The 14086-nt window shown below is 35.4% G+C and overlaps 1 protein-coding gene across 20 annotated transcripts in view; it reads left to right on the top strand.

Annotated features, from left to right (window-relative positions):
• The window catches only part of FHIP1A (FHF complex subunit HOOK interacting protein 1A), a 354626-nt gene that overhangs the window by 85438 nt on the left and 255102 nt on the right, over positions 1 to 14086 (top strand). For 15 of the 20 annotated variants that reach the window (XM_077139811.1, XM_077139804.1, XM_077139796.1 and 12 more), the window contains one exon: positions 8365 to 8421. The exons of the other annotated variants lie outside the window; for them this stretch is intronic. The gene's annotated coding sequence lies outside the window, so the exon portion shown is untranslated. The remainder of the gene's footprint in view (positions 1 to 8364; positions 8422 to 14086) is intronic. 20 annotated transcript variants of the gene reach the window in all.

Here is a 14086-nt window from a genome sequence, read left to right as displayed (position 1 = left end):
ATAAGTCTCAGAATGAGGAAAGGCTTGAAATCATCTGAAAAGCATCTGGAAACAATCTGTAATTCTTAAGATGTAGCAGAAGAGCCTAAACTCTCTAGTACACGATGATAAAACTGTTTGGGAAGAAGTATAATTTTGATACTTGCGAAACTTCTTATGATTAAATGCCCAGAGATTTGACTGAGGTTATACTGCTAGGTCCCAGATGCTTAATAATAGATACTAATTGATTATAGTGAAGAAAGCAGACTTGAGGGTGCTGAGGAAATTTTCATCTGAAGAATTAGTTTATTTGCATGTGAAACTCAATTCTTTATGTTTAAGAATATTCTTTATTTAATATTTACAAATATTATATTTAAGAATTCCATTCTTATTGTACCCTGTCACTACACTAGTGTGCCCCTTTTGAAGATTTAGGTCATATTACTCCCTTTCATTTTTTTTTTTTTTGTTTCATGAAACATTTGTTGTAAAAAAGGTTATTACAGTCCAAGCCTTTGCAGTTGTTTATAGGTTGAAAAACAAACAAACAAACAGAAACTAAACCTAAAAACCTCTTGCAGTGACTTCTAGGAAACCAACTTTTTTTTTATTAATTAAAAAAAATTAACAAACAAAACATTTAGATATCATTCCATTCTACATATACAATCAGTAATTCTTAATATCATCACATAGTTGCATATTTATCATTTCTTAGTACATTTGCATCGATTTAGAAAAAGAAATAAAAAGACAACAGAAAAAGAAATAAAATGATAATAGAGAAAAAAAAACTATACGTACCATACCCCTTACCCCTCGCTTTCATTTACCACTATTTCAAACTGAATTTATTTTAACATTTGTTCCCCCTATTATTTATTTTTATTGCATATGTTCTACTCTTCTGTTGTTATAGTAGCTAAAAGGAGCATCAGACATAAGGTTTTCACATTCACAGAGTCTAGGAAACCAACTTTTAATTGTACTGTTGCAGAAAAATTGTTATTCATACTGGACGAAAGTGGTTGATTGTCCACTGGATTGATCTCCAAAACAGCCCATCAGTGACACTGGGGTTTTAAAGAAAGGAATAGTTTTTTGCTAGGTACAAAGCAGGAGATCATATGGTCTATTAACCTAAAAATGTGTCTCCCCGAATTGCAGTAACTCTGATGGTTTTATAATATCAAAAGATGGGCAGGTTTTAGGTTAATGAGCATAGTGGCTCCAGATGATGTAATTAGAGGTGATCTAGTTATTGAGCATGCACAGATTGATTACATGCTTAGTCACAGAATGTATGTAAAAAAAATGGCAGACCTAATATGATGATGGGTATGATTTTTAGTATTATAATGAGGGATAGGGTCAAAGTTTAAGCTACTGTGCATGTCAGGTAGACCAGTTTTGGTTAGATCCAGTTCAGTTTAGCAAGATAGTTTTGGAATTGGGGTGGATTCTTGGCTGACTCAAGCCCTTCATTAATAAACATCAGGGGCTGTCTTTAGTGATTATAAGACTCTAAAGTCTAAAAACCAGATACAGTGTGTACTAGCGAAGGTCAGTCACAAGGTTGGTTTTTTTTTTTGGTATGCTGTATCTCGGATTCTTTTTCCATGTGAGTATCCCATTATTGCAGCACCATTTTGTTGAATTTTTTATTTGTTTTTGTTGGTTTTTTGTTTGTTTGGAAAGTGCATGGGCTGGCAAATGAACCCAGATCTCCCACATGATGGCAGGTGAGAATTCTACCACTGAACTACCCCTGCACACCCAGTCACAAGGTTTTTATGATCAGAAGGCATAAGACAAAGGCTATACAGTCATTATCAGAGGTCAAGCCAGCTGGATTATAGTTCAGAGATTTTAGGTATTTTCCTCTGTCTACTCTAAGATACCAGAAACTAAAAAAAGGGGGTTATCTCTATAATGATTCAGTAATCACAATCCTCTCTTAAACCCTTCTCAGTTACATTACATCAGTGAATGGCTTACTCTTTGGTGTTTGGAAAATCCTTGTTATTCAGAGATTTTGAAAAGACATGTCTGTTGTACTAATCTCAGACTTGAATTGCTCACCTTAACCCATCTTAACCCATAGATGGGGAAATATTTTACTTAATATTTATAACTGTAACAGAACATGTAGCATCTTGTTTCTTGCTTTTAAAATAACTGTTGTGATCATATTTAATCACAATATTGTAGCATACTTTTTCTTTCTTAAGTTATAAATAGTTATTTTCCCATTTTATAATAAACTTGAACATTTTTAATGACTGATGAAACTATGGTTAAATGGTTGTGGCAAATTTATTTAACTATTCCGGAGTTAGTAGGCATTTAAATGGGTTCCACTTTGTACATTTATTTTATCAAGGCTCTGCCTATTATGATGTTGGATAGTGGCTTCTTGTGGTTTTGTTTGAGCATTTATATTGGCTTCCGTCTTCTGTACCTCTATAGATGTTTGGGATTAGTCATTTTAGATGCCCTTATTATTCTCTTGGACATCTCTATCTTTTGTTCCGTGTGTTTCTCTCATGTAGGATAATTTCCCAGCCCACTTTGTTTGCTGTCTTTAAACTCATGTTTTGCTAGTTGTATAGTGTAGGCATTCAGCCATGAATTAGTGCTTTGAAACTTATCTTTTCAAGGTAAGCCTGACGACATGAGATAGATATTAAGACCAAAGTGGTGAAAAACTTGAACAATTCAGCTGTCAGTTTCTAGAAAGGTCAGAGGTACCAGGAATATTTTGGGACTATTCCACGTATTTTGATAGTTGTTCATAAAAGTTATTTGTTGTTTCACTTTGCTGTTTTAATAATTGTCTATTTTGGTAATCTATTATAAACCTGATAACAATGAAAAACAAATTATTAGTAAATAATTTCCTATTTTAATGCTTTTGAAAGTTACCATTATCTTAATACGATGCTGTTGATCCACAGATATGGATTTATTTGGTTTCACCTTTTTTATCTTTAAAAGAAGCATATAATTACTTACTGTCTCTTTAGAAGATGGGAGAATTGTTGTCCAGTGGGAGTACCTCATTTTTGGCTAGCATTCAGATTTCTGAATAAAATTTGCTCCTTGCTTATAATCTTTTTATGATAAATACAAATGCAAAGTATACAACAAATGGAGGTAAATGAGAGGGGGGAAAAGCTAGAGGAACTTATATTGGATTTTTGCAGTTTATTATTTCCATAGAAGATATACAAATGGCCAAGAAATACATGAAAAGTTGCTCAATATCATTAGTCATTAGGAAAATGCAAATCTAAACCACGAGATATGCCACCTTGCATTCACTAAGATGGATTTATTAAAAAACTGGAAAATGACAAGTGTTGTTGAGAATGTGGTAAAATAGGAACCCTTATGTATTGCTGGTAGAAATGGAAAATGGTGCAGCTATTGTGGAAAACAGTTTGTGTTTCCTCAGAAGTTAAACATGAAACTACCATATGGCCTGACAGTTCCATTTCTAGGTATCAAAACAATTGGAAGCAGGAATGCAAACAGATACTTGTACACCATTGTTCATAGCAATGTCATTCATGGTAACCAAAAAGTGGAAAGAAAGCAAGTGTCCATCAGCAGTGCATGAATATACAGCAACTGTTAAAAAAGTCGAAAAAGTGATCCGACTTCGACCGGAGATGTAAAGCAGATCTGGATAGGAATAAGGTAAATCAGAAATCAGGGTAAAGGATGACATAGTCCAGATTTTAAAACTTCAACATCTGTGTGAGACCAAAAGGAGAGATGTTTATTTGTATAAAATTTGTATTTTGGGTAGCATATTATCCAATTTAACTTGTATGGTCATTTGATTTGAACACTGAAATTACATAGAATCTTGAATAGGGCATGAGATTGTGTTGGTTTATCCAGGTTGGTGTGATTCCCCAATATTTCCCAGAGTAATTTGGGCAGAGAATAAAAAAGTATTTGCAAAGTCCCCTTGGGGACTAGGGAGAAAGGAGGAAATAATAAATTTCCTCATCTGGGGAATTCCTGATATTCTGACAAGCAGTGGGGACAACCAAAGCAATAGGCTGAGCCCTTAATCTTGGAGTTTGCCCCTATGAAATTTATGCCTTCAAAGGAAAAGCTAAGCCTACTTATAATTATGCTTAAAAGTCACCCCCATAGAACCTCTTTTGTTGCTCAGCTATGACCTCTCAGTCTCTAAGCCAACTTAGTAGATGAACTCACTGCCCTCTCCCACCCCCCATGTGGGACTGACTCCCAGGGTGTGAATCTCCTTGACAACATGGAACAGAACTCTTGGGATGAGTAGGCACCTAACATCTTGGAATTGAGAAAGCCTTCTTGACCAAGTAGAGGAAGAGAGAAATGATACAGAGTTTCAGTGGCTGACAGATCTTAAACAGAGCCAAGAGGTTATCCTGGAGGTTGTTCTTATGCATTATATAATATCCCTTGTTAGTTTATAGTGTATTGGGGTGGCTAGAAGGAAGTACCTGAAACTGTTGAACTGTGTCCCAGTAGCCTTGCTTCTTGAAGATACTGTATAACTATATAGCTTTTACAGTGTGACCGTGTGATTATTAAAACCTGTGTTTGATACTCCTTTTATCCAGGGCATGGACAGATGACTAAAAAAAATAAGGCGGGAAAATGATGGGGTGGGGAGAATAAGGGGTAAAAAATTGGGTTTATTGCAATACTAGTGGTCAGTGAAAGGGAGGGTATGGGATGTATGAGTTTTTTCTTTTTCTGGAGTAATGCAAATCTTATGAAAATGATCCTGGCTCTGAATATGCAATTTATGTGATGATATTATGCGCCATTGATCATATACTATGGATGGACTGTCTGTGTGTGAAGGTTTCTCAAAAAATATTTAAAAAATAAAAAATAAAATGATAGGACTATTCAGAAAAACTGTGTGAGTAAACAAATATGATATATCCATACAATGCAATATTATTCAGCCATAAAAAGGAATGAAGTTGGTGCATGCTACCATATGTATGGTACATAATGCAAACATTATGCTAAGTGATCTTAGATCACTTATTCAAGATTAAATCACTTAATCTTGCATAAGATAGCTTAGTTATCTTATTCAAATTGAAGAAAAGAGGAATGCATAGGCATTGGAATTCCCTGGATTTTATGCTACACTAGAGTTAACATCCAGTCTATCATTTTTCAGTAAATGTGATGAGGATTTTGCTGCACAATTTATAGCTCTAGTAGACAAAACTTTTCTCTGTTGCCCTGAAATACTGTGAAGTGCTTTGAATTCTCCATATGAAAGGGAGTATATCATTATGAAATGGAGAAGTGGCATTTAATATGAAGTTATGTCATTACTATGTACATTCTTTAATAAACTGTTCTTATGCATTTATTTTTTTTGATATAGGATGTTATTTTTTAGCTATTTTAAACCATATAAACAAGTTATACATTTACTTTAAAAGTTATATGTATAGTATTATAGTACTTTGTCAATTCTAATATTGGAAGATAATATATTTTTGTAAAATAAAAATGTGACTATATAAGTTAAGGCTATTAACTTCAGATTCTTGTTTCCTTAGTAAACTATTTAATTTATTGGTATGAAATTTTCCATTAAGCTTATGCTTTTAAAGAGTGTTAAGGATAAGAAAAGCAGACTCATAAATATCTATGCTGTTTCTACCTAGGAATTCCCATAAAGTGCTTTGTTTCTAATTAAGAAGATACGTTGGAAACAAAAGGATATTGAGGAATGATGTATATATTTGAATCTTCCCTTAGACTAAGATTTATCAGTTGTAGCTAGGCATAGAGTCTATGTTCATGTTTTATCTTAGTTATTTGGTGGGCAGTGACTTTTTAAATTTAAAATTTGATTCTGGTGAACTCTGAGTTTTGGTTTTATACAGGGCTTTTCCCAGTTAACTCTGACCAATGAGAGGTCCTCTGATGTTTTAGGGAGCTTTTTAAAGGCCATTAGTGAATCAACATTGTCATGATAAAGAATAGCCAATAGTGAATCTTGGAGAAAAATCTATAGCTAGCTCAAACCATTCATCTCTCTGTGTAACAGTAATTATTTGAACCCCCTTCTGGCTTCTTAGAGCTAAAAATTAGTATGTGTTGTTGACAGAATGATACTTCTAGTGGTTTTGAAAAAGTCAAAAGCCAGTTTTGTGCCCTTAGTAGTGAGGTGATTTTTTGGGAGGGCAGGAGGGAATTGGGGTTAGTGTGTGTTGAATACAAAAGCAAGTAAAATAACTGATTAAGGGAGAGGCCTAGGCAAGGGTACTAAGAAGGGAATGGAAGCGGCTTAAGTGAGCCTAGGAGTAATTGAATAATCAAAGGATCAAACACTTAGGCATATTACTTTCTTTGGAGGAAATAATAGTAGAGACTAAAGGTAGCACAGCAAGAACCGCAAGTGAAAAATGGGGTCGAAAACAGAGTCTAAACAGTGGAGACAATATAATGTAAAATGTGTATGATCATCCTGAGGAAATGCTGTCAGTAGAATTTACCTGTTAGGGATTTCGGATGTGTTCTCAGAACAGTGAGACAAATAGCTGGTAGACAATTACAGAGATTTTGAGATGTTGAGAGAATTATATATTTGAATGTAATATTTCAGAGTTAATAGCTGCCTGCAGGAGAAAAGAGTAGTAGTTATAGCAGCATTAGTATGCTTTCTTTTCTAACGTAATGTCTGAGTCATGCTGAATTGGAGTGATAAATGAGGACTGTTTCTTTATGTCTTCCCTGGCTTTTTGTGGAACCAGTGTGAAACTATTTTCGAAAGTGATTTTGAATGAAAACCTAGTCTTGAGACTGGTTTGGGACTAGGATTTCTGAGTAAATAACAACAACAAAAAGATACCTGAAAATGACTTGCTATAGTTGAATAATCAGATCAGGCACCTAAATCTAACATTCTGAAATTTGTTCATTCTGCACACATCTTTTCATAATTTTACAGATTTTAATAATAATCTATGTGTGCCTTTTTGTGAATTTAGTCTTTTTATTTATTCGTCATTTTTGCCCCTTAATATGTTCCATGACCCTTATCATTTCATTTTAGCTTAGTTTGGATCTTTTGCCACTCTTTATGTTTCTTGCAAGTGACCAGAACAGCTTAGGTAAATGTATATGGTCTTCAGTGGTACAGGACCACATTGAACTGATGTACTCAGGGAAATGTCTCTAAAGAGTGTAGATTTTCAGGAGACCCGTGGTGTCCTGATGAGCAGCATCAGCCTCACCTGGGAACTTGTTAGAAATGTAAATTTACTGGATCCTACCTCACACCTACTGAACTAGAAACTCTGTGGGTGGAGTTCAGCAATTTGTATTGACAAGCCCTCCAGGTGATTTGGATGCATGTTATTATGAGAACTGCTCTAGACATGTTCATTAGCCATGTGCTCTTGTCCAAGCCATTCACTTTCTTACAACAAAAACAATTTGGTCTAGGCTAGAAAGGGATGGCATCTTTAGTTTTGTTAGGCGCTAGGATGAAGACTCTTCACTTCCACCCTGTTGTGTGCTTCAGTCACGTTGAACCACTTTCACTCTCTACAGTATATAATATTTTTCTTTCTCTGGGCCTTTTCATATGCTAGTCTCTGTCTGAAATAATCTTTCTCTAGTGCCCTATTTGCCTGGCTAATACTACCATTGTGGTAGTTAGATTCAGTTGTCAACTTGGCCAGGTGAAGGCACCTAGTTCTGTTGTTGTGGACATGAGCCAATGGTATGTGAACGTCATCTGTTGTTGGTTACCTCTGCAGTCGGCTAGGTGGCATGCCTACTGCAATGAATGACGTTTGCCTTAATTGGCTGGTGCTTAAATGAGAGAGGGCAAAGTAGCCCAGCCCAAGCAGCTCAGCACATCTCATCTCAGCACTCACAGCTCAGCCCAGGCCTTTGGAGATGCAGAAAGGAATCACCCCGGGGAAAGTTGTTGGAGCCCAGAGGCCTGGAGAGAAGGCCAGTAGAGATTACCCTGAGCCTTCCCATGTAAGAAAGAACCTCAGATGAAAGTTAGCTGCCTTTCCTTTGAAGAACTAACAAAATAAATTCCCTTTTATTAAAAGCCAATCTGTCTCTGGTGTGTTGCATTCTGACAGCTAGCAAACTAGAACAACCATCTTCTTTTTCATGTCTCAATTTTAATGTTATATGTCTTGGAAAGCCTTCTCTGATCCTATTTACCTTTCCAAAATTTGGGTTAAATACTTTTTCTTACATGCTGTAATAGCACCCCATTCTTTCCCTGAATTGTGATACATAGCCTTTATGTAGTGATAGGGTCACTTTTAACATGTCATTGTTCCAGGTAAACCTGTTAAATATTTTTGTTTCTAGAGGCAAAAGCTGAGAGGATTGTGGACAACGTGTTCCATGTAACTGACCCTTAAAGAAGTAAGTTGTTGCAGTGACCTTTTTCATATTTAACTGTTTAACTAGAATAGATTAATTTTAGAGATGCATTCCAGAATGTTAGATTAGGATATAATGTATGGAAAACATATTAAATATTAATAATGTCTGCTTAAAAAATAACAAAGCAAACAAACCCCTAAGTCAATAACATAATTGGGATTTTGGGACCTAGAACAGGAATGCAAAGTTGGTTTATATTTAGAGGGTAACGGGTAGATTTATGGGAACATTTTAGAGAAGTTTCCTCCAGGCTATTTGAGTACGAATGTACCTTTCTAATGTAAAAACATACTGTGGACTCCTACATGATTCTGCTTCTAATTATCTTATTCCTCAGTTAAGGAAATAATTTTGATAGAAAGTTACTAAGACTCTAATCATAGTTTGAAAGTAAATAGGTATTTTATTAAATATAATCCTGTCTATATAGTGTGTCTGTTTGAAAAATTATATTTAGTCTAAAGCAGAATTTGATACACTATGGCCCGTGGATCAACTCTGACCTGTTGCCTGTTTTTTTTTTAACTTTTCTTATTGTATAGTATAGCATATATACAAAGCAAAGAAATAAAAAAAGCAATAGTTTTCAAAGCACTGTTCAAAAAGTGGTTACAGGATAGATCTCGGAGTTTGTCATGGGCTACATATTTTTACTTCTAGCTGCTCCAGAGTATAAGAGGCTAAAGGATTTAAATACTTTTTCATCATCACAATCGACTTTTTTTTGTGAACAATAACATATATACAAAAAAGCTATAAATTTCAAAGCACAACACCACAATTGGTTGTAGAACATATTTAAAGTTTGATATGCATTACAATTTCACAATTTTAGGTTTTTACTTCTAGTTGCTCTAAAATACAGGAGACTAACAGAGATATCAATTTAATAATTCAGCATTCATATTTATTTGTTAAATCATATCTTCTATGTATAATTCCATCATCACCTTTGATCTTTTCATACCTCTCTTTGGGGTTGTTTGTGCTATGGGAATTCTGAATTTTTGATATTTTTTAGAAGGGTCTGTCACTAATATGGGGTAGGGAGATGAAACTATCTGATGTTCTGGAGAGCTGAGCCCTCTAGGGTTCAGGACTTCCTGGACCAAGACCCATCTGGAGGTTGTAGGTTTCTGGAAACTTACTCTAGTGCCCATAATCCTTGTGGAATTTTATATATTGCCCTAGGTGTTCTTTAGAATTGTCTTGAATGGTCCTGATTGGGGGTTGGCAGATTGTGATAGGTAGGAAGTTCTACCTGAAGCTTGCGTAAGAGCAACATCCGGAGTAGCCTCTCGACCCTATGTGAACTCTCTCTGCCACTGATACTTTATTAATTACACTTCTTTCCCCCCTTTTGGTCAGGATGTAATTGTTGATCCCACAGTGCCATGTCTGGATTCATCCCTGGGAGTCCTCTCCTATGTCGCCAAGGGAGATGCTCACCCCTGGATCTCATGTCCCATGTAGGAGGGAGGGCAATGATTTCATTTGCAGAGTTGGGCTTAAAGAGACTGAGGCCTCATCTGAGCAACAACAGAGGTTCTCCAAAAATAACTCTTAGGCGTGCTTATAGGTAGTCTAAGCTTCTCTGCCACCCACATAAGCTGGACAAGAGTAAGCCTCATGATTGAGGGTATGGCCTATTAATTTGGGTATCCTTAAAGTATGACACAGTATTAGGGGATTCCCTGATGGTAAGATTTAATAGTTCCATAGTCCTTCTCCCATTCCTCAGGGGACTTTGCCAATACTTTTTGATTATCTGCTTAATATACTCTAGGATGTTTCCAGACATTACATAGTCTATGCAGGATTAAATGACCTTTTTCTTATTCTGTGCTTCCTGTGTTTCAGTTGTTCAAATGAGCTATACAGATAGGTTGAATTAGATTATGCACTACAGAAAATTTCAGTTCCAGATCAAATAAACCTTTCTTCCATTGGTCTCAAAGAGTATGTGTGTTTGTAAAATATAGACACTGTCTTCCGTACCCCTATGTTCTGAATTACCTTAACCCCAAACTGTTTGGTTTCATTCTTACCTCTAAATATCAAGTTATATATAAAAAACAGCCTCTCAAAATCCAGAAATAATAATCACCACTCTGAACTTAATGTGTCTGCTGTAAAAGCTTACAATCTAGGCCCCTGTTTTCTTATAAACATTTTAAAAATATGACCATACCATTGTTGTTTTTTTGTTTCTGGCTTATTTTGTCTCACCAAATGTCCCATGGTCACATTGTTGCATGCCTCACCACATTGTTCATTTTTGTAGCAGCACAGCCTTCATTCATAAATACACACCGTTGTTCGTCAATCTACTTCTCTGTCAGTGCATCCTTCAGCCACCTGCATTCATTGGGCATCACGTAGAGAGCCCGAAGTCCATAGTCCATCAACATTCTCAATTTTAGGTAATTTCGTTGTTTCCAAGAGACAGAAAACCAATAAACACACCCTCACCAAATAGGAAATCTAAACTTCCTCTTAATGCTTGTCCCTTACCCCATTATTCACCACTGCTGTTCCTGGCTAGTGCTTATGGTTTCCTTTTGAATGTAGGTCATAGCATGCAATAGCATTTCCTCCCATACTCTGGACTTAAACACTCTTTATACAAGAATCATATCTTTGAAGGAATTCTTACAAGAACTCATTCATATTTCTAGTGTGAGTTAGTGGGATATTTAGGTCTGTACAACCCTTTCAATCTTGTTCATCTTCATTATGGTAATACTAGTTCTAGACCCACTAGAGAATAACCTTCACTCCTATCTATTCTCTTACATTGGAGTTCAACCTCATTAGCTAACGGTTCAACCATCTCTAGCTTCTCTGTATCTCTAAGTTCCCTGTATTCTGATTATACCTTTATGCTGGTCATAAAAGTGAAATCATACAGAATCTGTCCTTTTGTGTCTGGCTAATTTCACTCAGCACTATGTCCTCAAGGATCAACCATCTTGTCAGGTGCTTCATGATGTCATTTTGTCTTACTGCTGCACAATGTTGAATAATGGTGACAGTGGGTATCCTTGTCTTGTACCTGGTCTTTGTGGAAAGGCTTTCAGTCTCTCTCCATTGAGTATAATGCTGGCTATTGGTTTTTCATATATTCCCTTTATCATATTGAGGTAGTATTAGTTAATTAGTTTTGTTTCTCTAGAGAAACAAAATCAACAGGGAACACTCGCAAATATAAAATTTATAAAAGTGTCTCACATGACTGTGGGAACGCAGAGTCCAAAATCCACAGGGCAGGCTGTGAAGCCAACGACTCTGATGGAGGGTCTGGACGAACCCCACAGGAGAGGTTTGCCAGCCAAAGCAGGAATAGAGCTGTCTCTTCTGAATCCTCCTTAAAAGACTTCCCGTGATTAGGTTAAGCATCACTCATTGCAGAAGATACTCCCCTTTGGTTGATTACAAATGGAATCAGCTGTGGATGCAGTTGATGTGATCATGATCTAATTCTATGAAATGTCCTCATTGCAACAGACAGACCAGCGCTTGCCCAACCAGACAAACAGGTACCACAACTTAGCCAAGTTGACACATGAACCTGACCATGACAGGTAGTTCCTTTGATTCCTATCTTTTGGAGTGTTTTTATCAGAAAAGGATGCTGAATTTTGTTAAATGCTTTTTTCAGCATCAATCGAGATGATTATGTGATTTTTCCCTTTTGATTTGTCAATGTACTGTATTACATTAATTGATTTTGTTATGTTGAACCATCCTTGAATTCCTGGTATAAGTCCCACTTGGTTATGGTGTATAATTCTTTTAATGTGCTTTCGGATTTGATTTGCAAATATTTTATTGAGACTTTTTGCATCTGTGTTCATTAGGGAGATTGGCCTGTAGTTTTCCTTTCTTATAGCATCTTTACCTAGTTTTGATATTAAAATGATATTAGCTTCATAAAATGACTTAGGTAGAATTCCTTTTTCCTCAGTTGTTTGGAAAAGTTTGAACAGGATTGGTGTTAATTCTTTTGGAATGTTTGATAAAATTCCCCTGTGAAACCATCTGGACTTGGACTTTTCTTTGTAGGAAGATTTTTGATGACCGATTGAATCTCTTTACTTGTGATTGGTTTGTTGAGATCTTCTGTATCTTCCTGAGTCAGTGTAGCTCGTTTGTGTGTCTCCAGGAATTTGTCCATTTCATCTAAATTGTCTAGTTTGTTGGTGTGCAGTTGTTCAACGTATCCTCTTATGATTTTTTTTATTTCTTCAGGGTCTGTGGTAATGCACCCTTCTCATTTCTGATTTTATTTGCATCCTCCCTCTTTTTTTCTTTGTCATTCTTGCTAGTGGCCCATCAATTTTATTGAATTTCTCAAAGAACCAACTTTCGGTTTTTTTTATTCTTTCTTTTGTTCTTTTGTTCTCCCATTCATTTATCTCTGCTTTAATCTTTGTTATTTGTCTTCTCCTGTTTGCTTTGGGGTTAGTTTACTGTTCTTTCTCAAATTCCTCCAGGTTTGTCATTAAGTCCTTAATTTTGTTCTTTCTTATTTTTTTTTTTATTTTTTATTAATTAAAAAAATTACAAGAAAGAAATGTAAACATCCTTAATATATGCTCATTCTGTTCTACATATATAATGAGTAATTCACAATATCATCACATAGTTGCATATTCATCGTCATGATCATTTCTTAGAACATTTGCATCAATTCAGAAAAAGAAATAAAAGACAACAGAAAAATAAAACAAAAACCGAAAAAGAAAAAAATTTACATACCGTACCCCTTAGCCCTCCCTTTCATTGATCACTAACATTTCAAACTGAATTATTTTTTTTATTTACTTGTTTTAAATTTTTTTTATTAATCAAAAAAAAGAAAAGAAATTAACACAACATTTAGAAATCATTCCATTCTACAAATGCGCTCAGTAATTCTTAGTATCATCACATAGATGTATGATCATCATTTCTTAGTACATTTGCATCGATTTAGGAAAAGAACTAGCAAAACAGCAGAAAAAGATATAGAATGTTAATATAGAGAAGAGAATTAAAATAATACTAATAATATAGATATATATATAAAAAGGAAAAAGAAAAGAAACAAAAACAAAAGATACAAACACACAAACGAACAAAAAAACCATATTTCAGGTGCAGCTTCATTCAGTGTTCCAACCTAGTTACATTACACTTAGGTATTGTTGTGCTGTCCATTTTTGAATTTTTGTATCTAGTCCTGTTGCACAGTCTGTATCCCTTCAGCTCCAATTACCCATTATCTTACCCTGTTTCAAACTCCTGCTGGTCTCTGTTACCAATGATATATTCCAAGCTGATTCTCGAATGTCGGTTCAAACTGAATTATTTTAACATTTGTTTCCCCTATTATTTATTTTTATTCCATATGTTCTACTCATCTGTTGACAAGGTAGATATAAGGAGCATCAGACACAAGGTTTTCACAATCACACAGTCACATTGTGAAAGCTATATCATTATACAATCATCCTCAAGAAACATGGCTACTGGAACACAGCTCTACATTGTCAGGCAGTTCCCTCCAGCCTCTCCATTACATCTTGGATAACGAGTTGATATCTACTTAATGCGTAAGAATAACCTCCAAAATAACCTCTCAACTCTGTTTGGAACCTCT

This window comes from Tamandua tetradactyla, chromosome 22 (genome assembly GCF_023851605.1).
Source record: "Tamandua tetradactyla isolate mTamTet1 chromosome 22, mTamTet1.pri, whole genome shotgun sequence".
NCBI classification, from domain to species: domain Eukaryota; kingdom Metazoa; phylum Chordata; class Mammalia; order Pilosa; family Myrmecophagidae; genus Tamandua; species Tamandua tetradactyla.
This window is presented reverse-complemented; position numbering and strand designations above follow the sequence as displayed.